Consider the following 25230-nt stretch of genomic DNA (forward strand, 5'->3'; position numbering starts at 1 on the left):
CGGGCGTGTAGTCACGGAACACGTCGGGCACGAGAGGGAACGGCGACTCGGCGACAGCGGCCGCGGGGCCCGCGGTGATCGTGGTGAAGAGCGGTGGGCGGGGCCTGGCCTCGCGCTCACAGTGCCTGTAGAAGACGCCGACGAGGCTGGAGTGGGTGAAGCTGCCGCGCGCGGCGGCGCGGTGGCGTTGGAGGAAAGCCGGGGTGAGAATATGGCGGCGGAAAAGCCGGCAGGCGGCGGCGCAGGGGATGAGGGTAGCGGGGTCGCAGAGCTCGAGGATCTCGAGGAGGAGCTCCGGCAGCAGATGCATCTTGACCGTGCTGCTTTGATGTGCCCCTTTACGTCAAGCACAAACGAACACACGTATTCTAACCTGCAGTTTGTGTGCGATCCTATGATAGTCGTAATCCAAACATGTTTGTGTAAAAATCGGATATAAACAGTTCTTTACTTCTAGTTCATGATTTCTATGTTAGATACATCAAGTCTACGACAAGAATTATGAAACGGAAGATGTTTGTGTCCAATTTAAGTTAGGGTTTAACTTTAACAATATTGAGAACTTTTTTTTTTGTTTCAACTTCTCCTCGCTCTCCTCTTCGGCTCCAATGCCACGAGCTTCTCTTCCTCTTCTATACATGAGCTCCCCCATATCTTCTCTTTTGCATCAACCTCGTCGCATCCTTCAACGAGAGCACATCACCCAAGCCTCCATCTCCACCCCAGCGCAATGGCATCCTTCCACCTCCCTCTCCATGTGAACGAGCTATTGTTAGGGCCCCTAGGAGTAGGCTGGAGGGTCGTTCTGCTAGGGTAAGTACAAGATTCGGAGATAACTGTGAAACAAGGGTAACGATAGAGTAAGAAGAATGTGTTGACTAGGCAGTTGGGCACACATTGAGCGTTTTCACCGTGAAAATGGTGAAATTTCCCAATGCCCACTACAAAAAGCTCCCCATACCCAGCGGAATTTTTGAATAGCAAAAGCCATCGTCGACTGCCAAAAGTTTTTTGGCTGGCATATAGTGCTTTCCCGACGACTAGATAAGAAGACAATATTTATGTGCCGTGACTGAGTTCACATCGGCACAAATTGGTGTCGTGGTTGGTAGAAAAGTCAATCACATCACGCTCCCTTTCAGACATTCCTCGCTAATAGGTATGTCCCACCACTGAAACCCTCTTTGACTCCCAACTGTTTATATAGGGGCCACCACTACGCACATATGCCTTATACAAACACACCCACCACTCATTCTCTCCACCAACCTCAATCTCGCCCGGCCGTCCTCCAATCGTTGGTCGCCCCAAGTCAGTGAGCCATGCCTGAAAGGGAGCGAGGTGGTGGCATCGTATAAAATTTCCAAAGTTTTGATCGTCACGAGAGGTCAAGGTTACGAAGAAGCGTCAGATATGTGTGGGGACATATTCATGGATTGCAAAGATGCATATTAGATTAAAACCCATATACCTTTTATATCCATTTTTGTGCCCATCAATTGCAGCTAGTGGTTGTCTCTATTGCCAAGTGTTGTTCCACTATCTTGGACTTTTTAATTATGCAACCATGACTGATATGGGGTTGCCTGATATTCTCAGTAAGCGAGGTGGATGGTGATGAACACAGCGGAGATACACGGTGATAAGTGGATGATAACTTGTATGACGCTGACGACTCTCTCGATCGATCCCTGTCGCCAATGCAACACCTCTCAACCCTACAAGATATTCGCAACTCCACACACTTGCACACGTAGCCGTCGACCACGAAGCGTTAAATTGCAATCTTTTAATCCCCAATGAAACAGCACATCACACAAACTTTCAGTAATAAAACACCAGATCGATGCGAATTGGTGTATAGAATTCAGTAGTATTGCGTAGCAATCAACTATGAAGTAAGGTTTATCTTTAAACGTGGTCTAAACCTAAAAGACACGACTTACAAGCATATATAAAGGTTATTGGATGTCCAATATAGGGTTGGGGTCGAACTCTATCATATCTCTAACTTTCCTAACTTGAAAATCCTATATCTGAAAACTGGCAGAAACAACCATCGACTTGTTTCGGTCAACACGGCTTGTAAGTGACGAACCGGTATATGAGGGCCTACTCATTGGAGAATATATGAAATTATCTTTCCAACAAGTGCTTATTTGCCTGATTTGGAGTTCGTATGAAGAAACCACGTCCGTTTTAAATTCAGAACTTTTGTCTATCCAAACCCTAATCCGAATGATTTTAACTTGGTCGGTAGTGCCACTAGGTGACCTCCTTCCATGGTGCGCCTGCCTCCCGCTCCTCCCTAGCGCATATATGAGATTACCTTCACTGACAGCTTCTCTTCTCTCTCGTGCAATGCTTGTCTCTCCATCGAACCTAATCATACACCAGTGCATAGGCTTAGGTAGTATAACGTTCTCATAAATCAAAGCATTACTATCAACCAGGAAAGAATTCACCTTATAGTAATTGTCAACTAGATTTAATATTTTTTTCCAGCTCAAGCATGTACAATCATCATAATCCATGAGTGTATCCTCATCCTCCTCCCTTTCCTTAGGAAAAGCCTTCCTCGGCTTTGGGTGAGCTAAAAGTGGAAGGAACAAAAAGAACAACGTGTACGCATAATCATATAACATGTTGTATGATTAGAGTGTACACAAGTTATATTTCCATAATTCAGATTGCAACTTAACTTGCATGTATAAGTAAAGCATATAGAGATACCATCAGAATCAGGAACAAATGTATATACAGTCTTATTGTTCAATATTAACTCAAGTGTCCTCACGGAAGATCAATGATAAAATTTGATATAAACAAGGTCAAACCAATCTAGAATATGCAAATATCTATATGTTGGATATCATGCTTTTACTGCGCTACTTTGATATATATTAGAAATAGATATGGAATCATGATCATAACTCACAGTGTATAATATGCAACTTAGTTTGCAAATATAAGTGAAGCATACATCGATAGCATTGAAATTCAGCATGTGTTGGGAGAAACACAAAAGATATGACAAATTTGATTCTACTCTAGAAGAATTAGAACAATCCAACATCAGTAAAGTTACTTTTGTTGGCTGTAATATATCAACTAAAACGGAATCAATATTCATACAATCATAGAAATTATGTATCATCCCATAGCAAAAATACTTCATCACATATCATATAGAACTACAAACAACAAGTTTCAATTCAACAATCTTATCATAAGTAATGCATATGTGATCCACCAGAAATTTCTCATCCATGCTATAGTCACAAATGAGATTAAACATGAAATGACATGCATAAGTGCTAGAATTCACATATGAAATATCAGAAATCTTATCCATAGCACAACGCATACTCATAGGTTCATTTAACATGATGTAAGACACAATATTATCAGGCTGTTGTAAGAGCAAAATTCACACCCCAAGTTTTGTGTGTTTGATGACAACACTTGAGTAATCTCACCGTGTGCCTTGAGTATCATTGTTAGATTTGCAAGAACACGGTGACCTCGCCGGACGCGTCAAGATCGGAAGACTGAAGCGTAGTTGATAGGTTTTCTGGTTTTGTGTGTGTTTAGCGAGGTAACAAAGTTGGAGAGAAAAAGGGAAGAAAACCAGATTTAGCCAGGCCGGTACTACCGGTACCTATAGCGGTAGTACCGCTACCCCTATAGGTACCGCCGTCGGTACCGCTCTGAGTCTAAGCTGATTCGTCCTCCAGAAACACGTTGCGGTACCTCTGCAGTACCTGGAGCAGTAGTACCGCTCACGAGCGGTAGTACCGCTCAAGGTACCGCTTAGGTACCGTAACCGAGTTACGGTCGTACCGCCCTGGTACCGCCCTGGTACCGCTTCGAGTCCAGTAAGGTTTGGACCCTGTTGCGGTACCTCGAGCGGTACCTCGTGCGGTAGTACCGCTCTGCGTCCTTTGACCAGATCTGGAAGGAATTCGAACTCAGAGCGGTAGTACCGCTTACCCCAAAGCGGTAGTACCGCTTAGGCCAAATCTGGACATAACGGTTGGATTTGGAGGAGCCTATTTAAGGGTCCCTTCTTCCCCAACACGATTTTATCTCTTCCCCCTCTCTCTCCTCCATTGTTGCTGAGCTTAATCCTTGAGGATCTCCTTCCCCATCCAACCAATCTTGCCCAAACTTTGAGGATAGGTGGAGGAGACCCTGATCTATAGTTCTACCAAGAGAGATTTCACCAATACTAGCTATTCCTTAGTGGATCTTGGTGGTAGGGTTCCTTTAGTGGATCTTGTAGAAGAGTTCCTTTGGTGGAGCATTGGAGAGTTCCTTTGGTGGAGCATTGGAAGAGTTCCTATGGTGGAGCATTGGTGATGGGTTCCTATGGTGGAGCATTGGAGATGTGCAGCTATGGAGTCTAGCTTGGTGATGTACTAGATCCATAGGGTGTTGGGAGCATCCTTGTGTGTGGAGCTCGCCCCAATCTTGTGAAGGAATCACCGCCTCGACCGGTGCCTTAGTGGAAGAGGGAGAGCACCTCCGTGGAGCTCTCTCGAGGAAGAGGGTGAGGCCTTCCTTCGTGGTGTGGCCGCCTAGTCTCTTGTGTGAGACTAGCACCTCCTCAACGCAGACGTACTTCCTTTAGTGGAAGGAACTGCGGGAAACAAACCTCGACTCGCCTCGCGCCCCCCGGTTGTCTCGCTCCTTACTCTCATTATCTTGTTGATTCCTTTACTTGTTGCACTCGTCTGATATTCATTGTAGGATCACCCCTATTGCTAAAAGCCACACCTTTACCTTCTGTTGCATAAAACTTGAAAAAGACTAAAACTTGCCGTAGCGCCATTCACCCCCCTCTTGTTCGCTACGATCCATTCAAGTGGTATCAGAGCGAGGTTTTCTTGCTCGGGCTTTACCGCCTAAGAAACGGCCGAACAAGAGGCGGATAAGAATGGGTCACCTTCCCTTGTGCCACCCGCTCCATCATCGCCCATCGATTCCATGACGGCTAAGTTGGATGACCTCAAGAAATTGGAGTCATCCATCGTTGCCCAAATGAAGGCGATGATGATGGAGTTGGTTGTACAAAAACCAAACTCTCCACCAAAAGCAAGTGCCGAGGATCCGCCACCAAAAGCTAACACCCTTCCTCTTGTTGATTTTGTCGCGAAAGCGACAAAAGATCCACAAAAGGAAGGGCTTGGGGATACCGGCACTTCAACAAAAGGGAAGGATGATGACACACCGGTTGAGGAACGTCAAGGGAGTTATCATGCGATGCCACCACCAAATGATTACACCATCAACGTTCCGATACCGATGCCGCATATCTTGTCGCATGGTTCACCACCGTCTCTTGAGTCAAACAACTTTGAGAATTGGCAATTCTTAATGCGTTCACATGTGCGCAGCGCTTCTACCAAGCTTTGGCGTATCATTGAGGAGGGCTATTCACCACGAGATCCCAAGAAATTGACAAGGAGAGATGTGGTGGATGACCAACTCAATGCCACCGCCATCAACATGATTCATATGGCCATCATCCCCAAGGACCGCGCTCATATCCGCTCGCTCAAGACCGCCAAGGAAGCATGGGACAAACTTGAGAAGCTCTTCCTCGGCAATGCAAGCATCCAAAGCTCCCGCTTTGATGAAGTGAACAACATGGCCGACAATTTCGTCATGATTGAAGGAGAGACCCCCGAAGAAATGTATCGGCGCCTCATCGCTCTTGCCGTACAAATGCAAGATCTTGGAGCAACGTTCGTGGATGACCATTGGATCAAGCGCAAGTTCTACAACGCTCTCCTCCCTTATGAGGAAGTGAAGTTGATGGCCATCCGCCAAAACGCCTCCTTCCGTGCTATGACATCCGATGAAGTCCTTAGCGAAGTCATCGCTTTGGACATCTCCAAGAAGAATGCGGAGGATCTTGTTGCTCGCGCCCACAACTCCCGCAAGCCCAACCTTGCATTGAAGATGAAGGTGCATGAAGCTAGTGAAAGTGATGAGGATCCCGTTGAGTGGGGTTCGGATGATCTCAAGCTCAACTACCATGAGCACATGGCTCTCGCCGCCAAGAAGTTTTGGGATGGAAACATGTCCCGAAACACAAGACCAAGAAGATCACGTGATTCTCCAAAAAGACTCTCCAAGAGCCCAAGAGAAGGGACAAAGGGAACAACATGCTACAATTGCAGTGACAAGAATCATTTTGTCGCGGATTGTATGTTTGAGAGAAGAGAAGATCATGGTGGAAGGCTTATCCCAAAGGATAGGTACAATCCACTCTCCAAAGGATTCTCCAAGTTCTCCCCAAGGTCCAATGACGACAAGGTCTCCTCCAACAAGAAGCCTAAAGCCTTCATCATTCGAGAAGAGTACTCCTCCGATGAAGATGGAGAGCATGAGGACAAGCGCTCCAACAAGGAAGGAGATGGAGTGGCCGCCATCGCCATTTCCACTCCCTCTATCTCCCTCTTCGACTCTCCTAATGAGAACCTCGTCACCAACAATGCATGTTGCCTTATGGCAAAGGAGGTCCAAGTGTTTGATATTTGCCATCCACACCCGGAGCATGAAGATGAAGTCAATCGCTTGAAGGCCAAGGTTGATAGACTCCAAGTTCAAGACAATTACTTGGAAGGAATCATTGAAGCTAAAGATGGAGCCAAAGAGAGCTCGCGCAATGAAGGAGGAGTGGCTACCAAGCCAAAGAGAAAGAGGAAGAGGGGGACCAAGAAGAAGAAGAACAAGGAGAACATGGAGATCAACCGTGAAGGGAGCAACGCTAACTCAAGAAGAGATGGAGTACCCAACTCCGCCTCGACGGGTTTCGCCGGCTCTAACAACCCTTCTCACGTTCTTTTTGTTGATTACTATGGACATATTCGTGCTCGCTTTATTGGTCCTCAAAAGGACAATGTTGATTGGACTATTTGGGTTCCCAAACCCCTTGTTACTAACATGCTAGGACCCATTGAAAAATGGGTACCTAAATCCAAGACTTGATTCCTTGTAGGACTATGCTTCCGGTGGCGCTAAATGGGTGGTTGATAGTGGAGCCACAAGTCATATGACCGGAAGCAAGGATATTGTTGTCGACCTCGTGCCTTCTCTCTCTACCGTTTCATATGGCGACAACACGTGCTCTAAGGTATTGGGTCTTGGCAAGGTGGTGGTAACACCCGACATCTCACTTGTGAATGTCCTCCTTGTCGAGACCCTTGGTTACAACTTACTCTCCGTTCATCAAATTGCTCGTATGGGTTTATGCACATTCTTTGATGAACATATGGTGGTCCTCTTGTGGAGCAAGACACTCAATGTAGCTTTTGTTGGATATGTAGAGAACGGTTTGTATGTTGTTGATTTCTCCGGAAAGACAACATCTTCCGCTCTTTGCCTATTCGCCAAAGGTGACAAGGGTTGGTTATGGCATCGCCGACTAGCCCATGTCAACATGAGGACTTTGCAAAGTCTCCACAAGGGTGGCCACATTCTCGGACTAAAAGAAGATGTCTCTTTTTGCAAGGATCGTGTTTGTAGGGCTTGCGTACAAGGAAAAATGCATGGAGCTCCTCACAAGGCCAAGACTATCATCTCTACCACAAGATGCTTGGAGCTCCTACATGTTGATCTCTTTGGTCCACCATCTCATGAAAGTCTTGGAGGAAAGAGTATTGCCTCGTCATCGTTGATGACTATTCACGCTATTGTTGGGTATTCTTCTTCAAGTACAAGAGTGAGACTCAACGGACCATGATGGAGTTTTCCAACCAAGTTCAATGCAAGTACGACAACAAGATTCTCGCAATAAGGAGCGACAATGGAACGGAGTTCAAGAACTACACATTGGATGACTTCCTCGGCGAGGAAGGAATCGAACACCAATACTCCACGCCATATACTCCCCAACAAAATGGGGTCGCCGAAAGGAAGAATCGAACCTTGATCGAAGCCGCTCGAACCATGATGATGGAATACAAGTCCAACTACAATTTTTGGGCGGAAGCTATCTCTACCGCTTGCCATGCTACTAATCGCCTCTACTTTCGCAAAGGTCTTGAGAAGACACCATATGAGATCCTCACCGGCAACAAGCCTAATGTGTCATGCTTCAAGTTCTTCGGATGCAAATGCTACATACTTGTCAAGGACACGCGCCTATCCAAGTTTGATTCAAGAGCTCAAGAAGGAATTTTCGTTGGCTATGCTACGGATTCTCACGCCTATAGAGTCTTCAACAAGTCAAGTGGACGTGTTGTAGATTCTTGTGATGTGACGTTTGATGAAGATGATAGATCTTTGGAGGAGCGAAGTGCTTCTTGTGAGAAAGGAGATGCAATTCCCCCGGATACCTGATACGTCTCCGACGTATCGATAATTTCTTATGTTCCATGCCACATTATTGATGATATCTACATGTTTTATGCATACTTTACATCATATTTATGCATTTTCTGGAACTAACCTATTAACGAGATGCCGAAGAGCCGATTCTTTGTTCTGCTGTTTTTGGTTTCAGAAATCCTAGTAAGGAAATATTCTCGGAATTGGACGAAATCAACGCCTAGGGGCCTATTTTCACACGAAGCTTCCAGAAGACCGGAGAGTCAACGAAGTGGGGCCACGAGGCGGCCAGACCACAGGGCGGCGCGGCCCAGGTCTTGGCCGCGCCGACCTGTCTCCTGGGCCCCTCGTGTGGCCCCTTGACCTGCCCTTCCGCCTACAAATAGCCTTCGTCGCGAAACCCCCAGTACCGAGAGCCACGATACGGAAAACCTTCCAGAGACGCCGCCGCCGCCAATCCCATCTCGGGGGATTCAGGAGATCGCCTCCGGCACCCTGCCGGAGAGGGGATTCATCTCCTGGAGGACTCTACACCGCCATGGTCGCCTCCGGAGTGATGAGTGAGTAGTCTACCCCTGGACTATGGGTCCATAGCAGTAGCTAGATGGTTGTCTTCTCCTCATTATGCTTCATTGTCGGATCTTGTGAGCTGCCGAACATGATCAAGATCATCTATCTGTAATGCTATATGTTGTGTTTGTTGGGATCCGATGAATAGAGAATACTATGTTATGTTGATTATCAATTTATATCTATGTGTTGTTTATGATCTTGCATGCTCTCCGTTATTAGTAGAGGCTCTGGCCAAGTTGATGCTAGTAACTCCAAGAGGGAGTATTTATGCTCGATAGTGGGTTCATGTCTCCGTGAATCTGGGGGAGTGACAGAAACCCCTAAGGTTATGGATGTGCTGTTGCCACTAGGGATAAAACATTGATGCTATGTCCGAGGATGTAGTTATTGATTACATTACGAGCAATACTTAATGCAATTGTCTGTTGTTTTCAACTTAATACTGGAAGGGGTTCGGATGATAACCTGAAGGTGGACTTTTTAGGCATAGATGCATGCTGGATAGCGGTCTATGTACTTTGTCGTAATGCCCAATTAAATCTCACAATACTCATCATATCATGTATGTGCATGGTCATGCCCTCTCTATTTGTCAATTGCCCAACTGTAATTTGTTCACCCAACATGCTATTTATCTTATGGGAGAGACACCACTAGTGAACTGTGGACCCCGGTCCATTCTTTACATCTGAAATACAATCTACTGCAATTGTTCTACTGTTCTCTGCAAACAATCATCATCCACACTATACATCTAATCCTTTGTTACAGCAAGCCGGTGAGATTGACAACCTCACTGTTTCGTTGGGGCAAAGTACTTGGTTTGTGTTGTGCAGGTTCCACGTTGGCGCCAGAATCCCTGGTGTTGCGCCGCACTACATCTCGCCGCCATCAACCTTCAACGTGCTTCTTGACTCCTACTGGTTCGATTAAACCTTGGTTTCATACTGAGGGAAAACTTGCCGCTGTACGCATCACACCTTCCTCTTGGGGTTCCCAACGGTCGCGTGCTGTACGCGTATCAATACCATAGGAAGGATGGGTGTTGGCATTCGCCTACCTCAAGAGCTACCTTCCATGAGTACCGGGGAAGGACCAAGTTCCACCCAAGTGGAGCCATCTACACCACAAGGCCAAGCTTCTTCCGTTGATCTAACAAATGCAAGTCAACCTCTACAACAACCTCAAGTTCAACCTCAACCTCAAGATCAACCTCGACATCTACAACAACAATCAAGTCCAAGTTCACCTCAACAAGCTCAAGAACAACATACCCCGCAAGCTCGTCTACCTCAACACCCATCATCAAGTGACCGAGGTCAAGCTTCAAGTTCTTCTCCGAGTGGTTCGGGGATAGTCTTCATGGACAATAATATTCCCTATACCCCCGAGCCTTCCGGATCTCATGACAAAGTTGCCTCTTTCAACGACAATGGAGGTCAAGACGAGGACCTAAACCGTGATGAAGGCCAAGAGGACTCACAAGAACCATCTCCTCGAGCCGACACTCGCCGTGAAGATCCTACTACAAGACACTTGCGTCTCAAGTCTCATTCCTTGCATAACATCATTGGTGATCTAAAGAGGAATGTTACCACTCGGAGGCAACTTGCAAACTTTTGTGCACACCACGCCTTTGTCTCTAAAGTGGAACCACTCAAAGTTGATGATGCTCTCAAAGATCCCGATTGGTTGAATGCAATGCAAGAGGAACTCAACAACTTCAAGAGGAATGATGTATGGACTCTCATGAAGCGACCCGATCATTGCCGCAATGTTATCGGCACCAAGTGGATCTTCAAGAACAAGCAAGATGAAAGTGGCACGGTCATCCGTAACAAAGCAAGATTGGTGGCACAAGGCTATTCTCAAGTCGAAGGCGTGGACTTTGGTGAAACCTTTGCACCCGTTGCAAGGCTTGAGTCCATCTGTATCCTTTTGGCATTTGCCTCACATCATGGCTTTAAGTTGCAACAAATGGATGTTAAGAGTGCTTTTCTTAATGGTCCTCTACATGAGGAAGTATATGTGAAGCAACCCCCGGGGTTCGAGGACCCCCATTTCCCGGACCATGTCTTCAAGCTCAAAAAGGCCCTATATGGTCTCAAACAAGCTCCTAGAGCTTGGTATGAGCATCTCAAGGAGTTGCTTGAAGACCGTGGTTTCGAAGTGGGGAAAATCGATCCCACTCTTTTTACTAAGAAGGTTAATGGGGAGCTTTTCGTATGCCAACTCTATGTAGATGACATCATATTTGGCTCTACTAACACAAAATTCAATGATGAGTTTGCTATGTTGATGACAAATAGGTTTGAAATGTCAATGATGGGTGAACTCAAGTACTTTCTTGGGTTCGAGATCAAGCAAATGCAACACGGCACCTTCATCAATCAAGCGAAGTATCTCCAAGACATGCTCAAGCGCTTTGATATGAAGGGTGCCAAGGGGATTGGAACTCCGATGCAACTCAAGTGTCAACTCACTCTTGACGAGGCCGGCAAGGCGGTGGATACCAAGCTCTACTGTTCGATGATAGGTTCGCTTCTCTACCTTTGTGCCTCTCGCCCGGATATAATGTTAAGCGTTGGTATGTGTGCACGGTTTCAAGCAAGTCCGAAGGAAATCCACCTTGTGGCGGTCAAGAGGATCTTTCGATATTTAGTTGATACCCCACACTTCGGACTATGGTACCCAAGGGACACGGACTTTGCTTTGGTTGGTTTCACCGACTCCGATTGGGCGGGCGACAAGATTGATAGGAAGTCTACCTCCGGAGCATGTCACTTTCTTGGGAGATCTTTGGTGTGTTAGTCCTCGAAGAAGCAAAATTGTGTCTCCGTCTCCACCGCGGAAGCCGAATATATTGCCGCGGCAAGTAGTTGTGCTCAAATCTTATGGATGAGGCAAACCTTGCAAGATTATGGACTCGAATATAGCAAGGTGCCTCTTTTGTGTGACAATGAGAGCGCAATCAAGATCGCCTACAATCCGGTTCTTCATGGCAAGACGAAGCACATTGAGATACGGAACCACTTCATCCGGGACCATATTGCTCGCGGAGATATTGTACTATCCTATATTGGCACCAAGGAGCAATTGTCGGACATCTTCACGAAGCCCTTGGATGAGAAGCGCTTTATTGAGTTGAGGCATGAGCTAAATATCATTGATCCGTCGAACTTTGCTTGACCGTCGTGCGCACATACCACCCCTACCGTTGTATCTTGATGAAAGGCACGCATGGACATAGGGGAGTGCGGTTTAAATCCATTGAGCTATCACTCCCCCCATAATGCATAAAGAAATCCAAAACATTTGCTATTTGTCAACTAAGTGACTTATGAGCTTCATGTTGAGTTGCAGTCCGTGAGTCCTAGATACATCTACGCGACCTCACAACTACTATACTCTTACACGGTGGCTTCGGCCACCAACACCCCCTCTTTGAGGGTTTTTCGGTTCTTCGTGACCTTGTTTTGTCTTTCTTCTTTGCTTTCTTCTTCTTGTTTTGAGAACCTCCTTCAAGCTTTTTTTCTCATGATTTTTTGCAAGCTTGGTTGTATGTTCTTTTTCTCCATCTCTCTAGTTTCGTTACCCTCCTTTTTGGTGTTCCGATGCCAAAGGGGGAGAAGTTCCTAGGTGGATGGGGACCTTTGTTGTTTGTAGCCGTTTGGTTCTAGTTGCTTATCTTGTCTTATGGCTACATCAACAACCCTATGGAGGCATCTTATTGTGAGTTTGGGTATTCTCAAGGCTATGGTATGATAACTTCACCCAAATCTCCATGCATGATCTTATGTTGCCTCCATATTGTGCATGTGCTACTTGAACATGTCATCTATCTATGTTGCATATGTGCTTGGTTTGTAAAAACTAGGGGGAGTGATGTCTCTATAACATGTGTATTTGTATTCAAATACATATGCATGATATGCACATGTGTAGCGGGAGCTCCGTCGAGTTTTTGCAAATCTAATGATCTCATCATAATATCATATGTTATTGTCAACTCTTGTGTTGTCATCAAACACCAAAAAGGGGGAGATTGTAAGAGCAAAATTCACACCCCAAGTTTTGTGTGTTTGATGACAACACTTGAGTAATCTCACCGTGTGCCTTGAGTATCATTGTTAGATTTGCAAGAGCACGGTGACCTCGCCGGACGCGTCAAGATCGGAAGACTGAAGCGTAGTTGATAGGTTTTCTGGTTTTGTGTGTGTTTAGCGAGGTAACAAAGTTGGAGAGAAAAAGGGAAAAAAACCAGATTTAGCCAGGCCGGTACTACCGGTACCTATAGCGGTAGTACCGCTACCCCTATAGGTACCGCCGTCGGTACCGCTCTGAGTCTGCGCTGATTCGTCCTCCAGAAACACGCTGCGGTATCTCTGCAGTACCTGGAGCGGTAGTACCGCTCACGAGAGGTAGTACCGCTCAAGGTACCGCTTAGGTACCGTAACCGAGTTACGGTCGTACCGCCCTGGTACCGCTTCGAGTCCAGTAAGGTTTGGACCCTGTTGCGGTACCTCGAGCGGTACCTCGTGCGGTAGTACCGCTCTGCGTCCTTTGACCAGATCTGGAAGGAATTTGAACTCAGAGCGGTAGTACCGCTTACCCCAAAGCGGTAGTACCGCTTAGGCCAAATCTGGACATAACGGTTGGATTTGGAGGAGCCTATTTAAGGGCCCCTTCTTCCCCAACACGATTTTATCTCTCCCCCCTCTCTCTCCTCCATTGTTGCTGAGCTTAATCCTTGAGGATCTCCTTCCCCATCCAACCAATCTTGCCCAAACTTTGAGGATAGGTGGAGGAGTCCCCGATCTATATCTACCAAGAGAGATTTCACCAATACTAGCTATTCCTTAGTGGATCTTGGTGGTAGGGTTCCTTTAGTGGATCTTGGAGAAGAGTTCCTTTGGTGGAGCATTGGAGAGTTCCTTTGGTGGAGCATTGGAAGAGTTCCTATGGTGGAGCATTGGTGATGGGTTCCTATGGTGGAGCATTGGAGATGTGCAGCTATGGAGTCTAGCTTGGTGATGTACTAGATACATAGGGTGTTGGGAGCATCCTTGTGTGTGGAGCTCGCCCCAATCTTGTGAAGGAATCACCGCCTCGACCGGTGCCTTAGTGGAAGAGGGAGAGCACCTCCGTGGAGCTCTCTCGAGGAAGAGGGTGAGGCCTTCCTTCGTGGTGTGGCCGCCTAGTCTCTTGTGTGAGACTAGCACCTCCTCAACGCAGACGTACTTCCTTTAGTGGAAGGAACTGCGGGAAACAAACCTCGACTCGCCTCGCGCCCCCCGGTTGTCTCGCTCCTTACTCTCATTATCTTGTTGATTCCTTTACTTGTTGCACTCGTCCGATATTCATTGTAGGATCACCCCTATTGCTAAAAGCCACACCTTTACCTTCCGTTGCATAAAACTTGAAAAAGACTAAAACTTGCCGTAGCGCCATTCAACCCCCCTCTTGTTCGCTACGATCCATTCAGCTGTATTTTAGCAAGTACTTCCTTATGAGTAATCAATACCACATGATCAAAATTTGAAATTTGTAAGTCGTCACATGGTTGTGAAGTATATGTGCAAGTAAAATCCAATAAATGAACCAACAAAGGAGTAGACTCACAACATTCAGTCATATGTACCGGCTGTAGCTCCAAATTAGTAATGAATACCTCATTGGCTAGATGCAGCCCCAAATCAGTACCATCAAAAATATCATCCTCCTCAGATGTAATAGGTACTGAAACATCTTTCTCACATGATGATGCACGTTCTGGTGATGTAGGTTGTAACACAAGTGACTCCCTTTCTTCAAAAGCAACATGCATATCACAAGAAACAACACTAGAAGTAGAGATAGTTATATTAGTAGAAACCTCACATGTTTCCTCAACTCCTACTCTGGGTTTTTGAACTATATGACCAGCTTGTGGTTTTGTGTGGGTGTGTACATGAGGACATATGTCTCGACCCCTAATCTCCTGAAATTTCTTAATATGTGTATGGTATAACCACATGTTTTCCCATTCCAAAAGATAGTACGATCCAGATGAACACCATCAAAAACAACTTTAAATATATCACACTAAATTTTCCCAATATTAGATGACAGAAATGTAGTGTTCTAGGAAGCACATTACATATAACTACTATATTAAACCTTAACAGATCCGATTTTTCTCAGAATTTTGATTTACTTTGCTGATTACGCCATTTGCTGACACGTGTGATTTGCTGCATCCAGTTTATTTCGTGTGCACGTATGGGGACGTCTTGCATTTCTTTTTTGCTTTGGTCTATGTCTGTTTCGCTATTTGGTGCATTCCGTCCGTGTGTGCCTAGCGTTTTTCGTTCTGTTACCGCGGGTCCCGACTGTCTCCTACCACTGTTAAGCTCTGGGGCCTCTCGATTAGCGGTGGAGCGGCGGTATCACAAGTTCACAACCTATCCACCGCTTTGACTGGTCATCTCTCCTCTACAACCTCCTCTAGAAAATTCTTGCCCTCCCCTACGATCTAATCCTCCAATATTCTCTTCGTTTCCGTGACCAAGCCTTGCCCAGCAACAAGAAAAGACGAGATGAAGTAGGTCGTCAGGCATGGTGGCTTCAAATTGACCAAGATCTAGAAGCAATCTCTGATATGCTAGATCTTCTTTTCGTATGGGGGATTTTTTTTTGGAAGATTCACGTGCCCTCCTTTCTCCACAACTCCCAAATTCCTCCTGTTTCATCCAATCCCCTTGCATCTTATCCCGTCTCCTCTCTCCGGCCTACCAGCAGCAAAACAGGGGCAGCCCTCCATGGCAGCCCGGGGGTGGACAAGATGGACGAGCTCCAGACCTCACATCCCGTTCCTGTCTCTCTTTCTCTCTGGTTGAAGGCGGGCATGCTACAGCGGGGTGGACTCCAGTGCCGTCAGTCCGCAAGTCCGGCGGCGGCAGTAAGAAATGGCCATGGCCTGCTCCGCTCTGGCCGACGCTCACGCGAAGCCGCCGTCCCACGCGGTGATCCATGCCGCCAACCAATTCATCTTCTCGACCTCATGGACTTCAGCGCCGCCAGTGCAAAAGTCCGGCGACGGCAGCAAGAAAAGGCCGCGGCGACCACACGACGTGCGCCCCGCAGGAACCTGCGGCTGTGGGACCTGCCGTAGTATGCCTTGGTCACCGGCGGGGCCTCCCACTCCTCCCATCCTGTCCAGGTCGTCGGCCAGGTTGTGCTGCAGCCTGCAAGTTCTTCACCTGGCCAACGAAGGCGAACACACAGGTACGCGGTTTCACTCCGTCCTGTTTATCTGCATCTTGCAATTTCTTATTCCTCTGTCTGCTGCCTGATGTGTAATTTAATCGCGGTGTCAACCTGCTATTGAAGAATCCCCTTTTTCTTATGTCAGAACAACTCCGGTTGCACAAAATCTGGGGATAACATAAGTGATGGATCTATTCAAGTGGCAGAAGAAATTGTAGAGAACAAAAGTTTCTATGAGCTGCGTTCACCCACCAGATTGTGTATTCATGATCCTTGCCTCCAAGCCTTCTTGCGCCGCTACATCCAGCATATGGAGGCGGTGGTGGGACGGCTCAGGAGGCCCATCCTCTTCACCCATCTGCGTTGTTGCATCGGCGCATGTCTCCCGCTGGAGGTGCTACACGCTCACTTGCCCCACCATGGTGCGCCGCTTTCCCATCTTCTCAACCTGTGCAAGCCGGCAGTGATGCACGAGTCCACGCAACTACACAAGGGAAGGACTACATTATCTAAGAGATCTTGGGCAGCCCGTGGGAGGCCAGGCCAGGCCGCACAATCAGAGGGGTACAATGCTGGTCGCAATTTACTTCACATTCTTTGATCACTCAGTGGCCTGTTAGTGATTCTAAGTTGATTTACTGTTATGGTGCTGATGTTCCTGCAGGAATATGAATACTGTAGATGGGCGTCTTGGCAGATTTCAGTATCGGCAAAGGTAAGAGAAAAGACGGGATGGGTTGCACCATGGCCACAAAAAAGCATGTACTACTTCCTTCATGATGTGACTATCTCTGAAAAATTGTAGTTGCACACACTACCAATAAAGGTACAGGTGCTGAGGAAAAAAATGGTTAGTCTTTTCTTCTATTTTTGTGTAACTAAATTACTAATCTCTTGATTCGATTTTCACACACGACTGTAGCCTCTAGCTGGCCAGATGAGCGTTGTGCTTGCTGCAAGAACAGTGGTGTTAATATTACTAAGAAATAGATGTTCTGTCAATTTTTCTTGAGGTCTATTCTTAAATGGAGATCCTTGGTTCTCTGTCCATAAAGAGAAAGTGAGTTACCAGAATACATGGACACTATAAAACTATAGTATTCGAGTACTAAGAAATAGACGTTCTGTCAATTCTTCTTGAGGTCTATTCTTAAATGGAGATCCTTGGTTCTATGTCCATGTAGAGAAGGTGAGTTACCTGAATCCATATACACCATAAATTTACAGTATTTGAGTTACACGTGAGATACCTAAATTTCACTTTTAGGCATGATATTTGCAGACTAACAGTTTGTCAAAATGCATGATTTTGTTGTACCTTTTCTTTTTCTGTTCAGATTTATTTAATGTCCCAAAGCTACATACTATTTGCAGATGCTCCTCTTTTGATAAGTACACCGTGTTGCCTCAGCTTATTTCCTTTCCCTTCTATGCAGACTATTTTAGCTTTCAATATTGTCAGCGAGTAACTGTCACTGATGTTCATTCAGACATATTTCTAGCTTCCTAAATTACACATTGCTCAGAGCATTGGTTCTCCTTTCTTACAAATTACTTTGAGTACCAATATTGTTAGAAAATTATTATCACGAACAAGATGTCGTTTACATCTTTGCTTCTCCTTCAGTGTAGATTATTCTAATTCCAAGTACTATATGAAAATTATCATCACAATTGGTGACTTAACAATACTTCTACCTTTCTAAGCCTCATGTTGTTTAGATACATTTTCATGCATGACCAGTACTAATTAAAATGATTCAGTTTTCATTGTATCCATTTCTTCTTGCAAAACTTTGTTGCCCTTTTCTTGGGTACAAGAAACACAGTAACTTCCCTTCTATCCTAGGGACACACGGGTGAAGGATGCTTGCCGGCTGTCTTGAGGTCCATTTTTAAATGGGGATCCCTCTTAATAATTTGTATTGCCTTGCTTGCAAAAGAAAAATGTTGTATAGGAACTGAAATATCTTGAACAGATTCTTTCCTATATATTTTTGGGTAATACATCCTCATAGTCATTACAGTATAGAGTTAAGCACTTCACCTTTTCGACGAGGTTGTTTGCTTCTGTTAGTCCTCTGCAGTTGGGCATTAGTGGTGCCGTGGTGGTGATGCTTCTGGGTTTAAAGAGTGGGTGCAACAAAGATGATCTGCAATCTTTGATACAAGTAATGTATTTGTTGCTTCAGTTTCGAATATAACTGCAGCTGCTGAAGTTTCACATCGTTTTTTCAGTCCCAAGCTCATATACATGTGTACTCACATAAGTACCTTTTTAGAGACAAATTAAAACTAGCAGTCATGTATTTCCCACTTTTAATGCTATGGAAAATAATAATTGTAGAAAATTATTATTGAAAAGAAATGAAACACGTAATGCAGCTAAGTGTTTCTTTCTCGGCACCCACACAATATCTGGGCTCAGCGTTTCATTTTAGGCAAGGTGGTCACACACTGTAAAGTGACTTTTTAAAAGGTTAGCACATTACATTGTTACTCATGCATGCTTTAAAATATCCATATGATCAAAAAATTATGCTAGATCAACAATAGATCTCGAATTTATTAATATATGTACTGATGTTCGCTTGCTAAAGAACTTGCTGCTGACAGGTTTACCTGCTTTCCCTCTGTAATAAGAATTCCACCTTAGTCAATATTGCAGGGAAGCAAGAGAGGGTGTGCCAATGCTACAACACAACATCGACAGTTAACTTATTTTTCCCCTCTAATTAACTTTGCAATGCACGAGACAACGACAGAAGCTACTTATTGTTTGTTCTCTAGCTCTGTACCTTAAGGTTTCCATCTGCACTACAAATGGCATCATGGTTTTCCCCTTATGCTCAGTGGACTGCTGTATATTTGGTCCCAGTGAAGTGGGTCGGGCTAGGACGGGCGCCATGACATTAATGCTTCCTTCAGGATGAAGGTCGCTTGACAGCGGATAGAGGAGCAGGTGCATGCAAAGATAATAGCGGCTTGCCAAGATGAGTACAATCTTTGTGGTTCTATTACCCGCCGCTGCATGATTATTAGCATTGGTATACCCAATACACATGAGGTGAGCATGTGCCATCATTTTTAGTATTTTCAATTGGCTTTGAATGAGTATGCAGATTGCAGGATTTTTTCCTAATATCTACATGTAATTTCACATAATTCCAGCGGTTATGGTGCATGCTAACTTCTTATGCACTATCTTAGTCCCTAATTCAAAATCTGGAAAATAGTTACATTTTTTAATTCCACGAACCACTGAAATTGTACTTTCACAACATTAGCAGGTGACAGACTTCCATTTCTTTTATACATACATGTAACTTAATTATTTCTACATGACCACTAACTGACAAATAAAAGCTCAGACTGTGGAGATTGTTACTTCCATATATATAAGAGAGTTTTGTTCTTCCTTAAAGTTTCCCTGCTACTGTTGCAACTTAGCCTAGGAAAACATGAGGGAGATTATATAGGCCTTGGAGGCATGCAAAACCAGCAAGTATTCTTTCAGTATTTTGTCTGTTATGAAGTGTTCTCATTTCCTCTGGAATTATATCACTATTCTGATATCGGATATTTAATTTTACTTCTCTTTAGTTTACCAGTCACCCCTTCATTGACGGACAATATATACCGCTCGGATAAGAGAATGTCGCCAACGGCCTGCCTACAACTCTTGCTTTACATGAAATCTGGGTATGCTGCAGGTTTGGTAGATGTAAAATTGACCAGTGATGTGTGTTAGTTTCTTCCCTGTAATTTAGAATAATTTTTACCCATGGCCGGTTAGTTGAGCAGGTGATGCGGTGAGGGAATGTTCTTATCCTGGGATATGGTTGCCTACTTTTAGATTAACAACAATGATGTCATGGGTAACACAGCATGCGCACACATCGAAATGTTGTGATGTACAAATTGTTGCTTCCCACTATACCAGCTTAGTGAATGGTTTGTATTTGCTATAGTCATTTTTTCTTCTGAAACAAAATATCCATGCAAAACAGGACACATAAATTCTTTGTTGTGATATGGATTGTCTAGATCTAGAAGGCCAGCCTTTTCTCTGGTCCATTTTATTGGTATTCCTTACATTTATTCATTACGATTTTTTACTCTCACACTATTCAATATCGCTATTATGCCACTCTTTCCCTTACATTTGTGGGATGTAAGATCAGTTGGTTTCTATCACAGGAAAATTAAAAACAAACAATTTCCCCACCGCTGTGATAATCCATGATACTGGTTTAGCAAAGCATTTGGTTTTCCTAGCACATACCATTTAGATCTTGCAGTAACCATATAAGCAAGGTATTTACGCATCAAGATATTTACATGTGCAAATGACCAGCACGGAGTTAATAGTTTAAAATCCTACTTACTCTTAGGCTAGCTCGGTTGTTTGCTATATAGTCAATCTCGGATTTTGTTCACATTTCAGGAAACACAAAAGGCTGCATGCCCAACCAGTCGCATGGACCAATTCTGAGACATGAGGGTCCAATCTACACATTGGGATGTTCATTGTCGCCGCCGCATGGATTCATATTTTCTATCTCATGTGCTTGGACTTGCTCCTTCGGTGGCTTGGTCTTCTGCGGATGTGGATTTCCCACCTGGTATGCATGAAGATGGCCAATTGGCCATGATATTTGGGTCCCTATCTCGCTGGCCAGTATGATCCTATTGTTATTCCTGGTTGGGTTGCCTCTCATATTTTGTTTTTATTTGGGTTGTGTCTAGCCGCAAGGTACACTGATGGTTTACTGTCAAACAAAACACAACCAAGTTAGATCTTATATGTTCCCATTTTGTAAGGAAACTTGCTTTCTTCCATGTGCTGCATATCTAAAACAATATCTTGGGCCATTTGAATTGATCTGAATATGTATCAGTGATACTAAAAATCCTGCTTACACGCACATTATTACCTAACAGTGTTGTTATTCCATATTCTTTTAGCAGTACTTAACAACATTGTCTCACAATCTTTGCAAAGATAAATATCACTCCACGGGTGCGGCGTGCCACCGCGCTAAAGCCGCTCTGACCATGTGTAGCAGCGCTACAGCCATGCGACGAACGAAAGGATAAGAACCACATAGATGTTCCCAGCCTCTGTAAAAATCCTAGAGAGCACGAAAAGTGCACATAGGAAAACTACCATGGAAATAAAACTATCTAAGTGCATATGTGTCAACACTATAATAATTCCTAACAAACCTTAAAATTCTGAGAAAAATGAAGTTGGTTACCCCATAGTATAGAGTGAATACACATCTTTTTTTGAGAGTTTTGAAGTTCATTTTGGGTTAACGTGGAGCTAACACGTGTGTTACTTGGTGGTTTGATTTTATCATTTCGTTTATGTTCAACGGTGTACAACGGTGTAATGAAATTTGAGATAGATCACCCATACATGTAGCAAAATCATGTTTGAGCAATACTGAAAACGACGAATTGACATTTAAGAAAACTATGAAACACACTCCAGAAAAATAACATCTTTCATTCTTCAACTTGCAACCACATTATGGGCGCGGCGTGCCGCCGCGCCATATTTTGCTAGTAACTTCTATAGTATGACCATAAATGGTTATAGGAACAAGTCCAGCCTTAGTAATTGGCACTTGATGATCATTAGTAGTTAACATATATGGCCAATGATTTGTAGTTGTATGCAAATGCAACTTTTGCACAACGTCAATACTAATCAGGTGTGTTAAAGAACTATTGTCAACAGGTGTATCACCAATGTCTGCATCGAAGTGAAACAAACCCGCTTTAGGCTCCCTATTGAAATCTTGCTTCCAGAAGGTGTTGCTACAATAAGACCTCACACGTATTGGAACCTCCTTTTTTTGCATCACATCAAAATCACTAGAAAGTATGATTAATAGATTAGTGCAAAAATATTTGGTGGTACTCTCACAACTCACTCCAAACTGATAACAAATAAAAATCTTACCACTCCAAAGTGAGTTAGAATTGCTTACCAAGTTAGATTTACGAACTAGTGCACGGATATGATGAAGCGAATATCAAGGATATAAGACTATCACATGACAACCATGGTATATGGTGGGGCTTGGTTTGGGTACCTAACAACACCAAAATACGACTCCTAGTACTGATCGTGTGACTCAACACCCACGGAAACACACACAGTGGAGATAAATGGGGCAATTGCAACTCTGAGTATGAGCTTAGATATAATGTATGTCGGAGTATATGCTTGTGTTGCAATGCACAACAGCAATGCATAAGACCAAACTTGCAGCCACGTTTTCTCTTTCTTTTTTTATTCTCTTTTCTTTTTGCTCTATATTTTCATGGCACTGCAGCAACAGTAAAAAAATTCACAATACGGGCACAACGATGCACTGAAAAAACTCTATATGAGCAGCATGTAGAGCAGGGATATGCTATTCTCGTAGGTTAAGGTGCCTACACCAATTTGTATAGAATAGCTGTGTATGTGGTTAACAAAACGAAAAACGTGAATGATCTCTATGTGGACTCAGTTTTTTACCACGTCAGAAAAACTGACAGAACATGTGCCACGGCAGGACTCTGATCACAAACAACTCTCAACCCTGCAAGATATTTGCAACTCCACACACTTGCGCACGTAGCCGCCGACCACGAAGAGGTAAATTGCAATCTTCTAATCCCCAATAAAACAACAGATCACACAAACTTTCAGTAGCAAAACACCAGATCGATGTGAATTGGTGTATAGAATTCAGTAGTTTTGCATAGCAATCAACTATGAATTAGAGTTTATCTTTAAACATGGTCTAAACCTACAAACCACGACTTACAAGCATATATAAAGGATACTGGACGTCCAACATAGGATTGGGGTTGAAATCTACCATATCTCTAACTTTTCTAACTTGAAAATCCTATATCTAAAAACTGGCAGAAACGACCATCTACTTGTTTCGGTCGGCACGGCTTGTCCGTGACGAACCAGTATATGAGGGCCTACTCATTGGGAAGTATATGAAATTATCTTTCCAACAAGTGCTTATTTGCCTGATTTGGAGTTCGTATGTAGAAACCACGTCCGTTTCAAATCCATAACTTATGTCTGTCCGAACCGAATCCGAACTGATTTTAACTTGGTCGGTAGTGCCGCTGGATGACCTCCTTCCATTTTGCGCCTGCCTCCCGCTCCTCCCTCGCGTATATATGAGATTGCCTTCACGTCCAACTTCTCTTCTGTCTCGTGCAATGCTTTTCTCTCCATCGAACCTAGTCATACACAAGTGCACAGACTTAGATATTATAACGTTCTCATAAATCAAAGCATTACCATCAACCAGGAAAGAATTCACCTTATAGTAATCGTCAACTAGACTTAATATTTCTTTCGAGCTCAAGCATGTACAATCATCATATTTCATGAGTGTATCCTCATCAATGACTGTCAACACGGTTAATGCTTCTTGTCATATGAAAGATAAATTGTTTCAGAGCTAAAATGATGAGATTATGGAGCAAACTGAGTCTGGTGATATCTTCACTTTAATAGGAAAGAACCAACAGACTAATCTTGCAAGGCCAGGGGATACTCGTTGGGGATCTCATCATAAAACCTTATGTCGCCTTGTTCACATGTGGAAATCTTTCTTGTTTGTATTAGAAAATCTGAGTGATAATGCCACCAGTGCAACACAAAAAACCAAGGCTTCAGGTTTGTTGGAGAAAATAACAAGCTTTGAGTTTGTATTTATAATGCATCTTATGATCAGGATTCTTGGAAAGACTAATGGTATATCAACATGCTTGCAAAAAAAAGATCAAAACATTATGCGTGCCATAGGGTTGATTGGTACTACATTGGAGAAAGTTGAGAAAATAAGAAACATTGGTTGGGATGGGTTTTTTGAACATGCGGATTTTATCTTGTGCATAATATTGTTGTGCCACTTATGGAAGATAAAATACCAGCTAGAGGTCGTTCCAGTGGTCGTGGCAATCAGTTAGTAACATATTATGACCATTTCCATCATGAAATGTTCAATGTGGTGCTTGATCAAATATTTTTGAGTTGAATAATCGCTTTGCTGAAAGGTCTACTCAGCTATTGCGACGCATAGCTTGTCTTGATCCAAAGAATTCTTTTGTTGCTTTTGATAGTGATAAGTTAACTGAACTTGCAAGAATGCTGATGACTTCTCTCAATATGAGTGCATAGTCCTTAGGGACGAACTTGGCATAGTTGTTGTTGATGCAAAAGAACGATCCAAACTTTGCAAACTGTAACAATCTTGGGAACCTTGCTCTCAAAATGGTTCAAAATGAGAGATAAAAGACCTTTCCATTGGTATATCATCTTGTCGAGTTATCCTTGATATTGCCTGTTGCAACCACGACAGTGGAAAGAGCATTCTCGGCAATGAAGATTATCAAGATGGATTTGAGGAACAAAATAAATGATGATTGAATGAATCATAGTATTTTATGCTATATTGAGCGAGATGTATTTGCAAGCATCGAAGATGAGAATATGTTGGACGGTTTCCAAAGTATGAGGTCACGCAAGAAACAAATACCACATTTAGCTAGTGGTAAGTTACTTACCGCTACAACATATGTACCATGTATTCATCCATATTGTTTCTAATTATTTTCTCTTTGTCTTTGTAGGTTCTAGTTCCAATCCTATGGTGGATGAGAAAGTGGAAGGCTAAGATAATGCCAAACCTTCCCTATATAGGTAACAAGAATATGTCTGGATTAAGCAGACATTCTACAACGTCTTGGGCGTCCCGGGCTTATCGTGGTCGTCAACTCCCTGGAGATTCGTGCTAGTTGCACACTTGCAGAAACAACCTGCTCTTGTACATCTTCTTCTCCCTAAAGGATCGAAAATGGACACGGCGCAACTTGTCTGACTGCCTCCGAGGACACTCCTCTTATCCTCTCGGCGTCTCACGCCCCATCTCTCCACTCTCCAGTCTCCACCACACCTCCTTCCCTTCCCGGCCGCTGGATCCAAACTCCAAGCTCCCCTCCTTGCTGCTCGTCTCCACCGCGCCGCCGCTCACCGGT

General features: G+C 44.1%; 1 pseudogene; it reads left to right on the forward strand.

Annotated features, from left to right (window-relative positions):
• The first annotated feature begins 730 nt into the window (after positions 1-730).
• On the forward strand, positions 731-24869 carry LOC139833028 (uncharacterized; annotated as a pseudogene).
• Positions 24870-25230: the final 361 nt, after the last annotated feature.

This window comes from Lolium perenne, chromosome 1 (genome assembly GCF_019359855.2).
Source record: "Lolium perenne isolate Kyuss_39 chromosome 1, Kyuss_2.0, whole genome shotgun sequence".
NCBI lineage: Eukaryota > Viridiplantae > Streptophyta > Magnoliopsida > Poales > Poaceae > Lolium > Lolium perenne.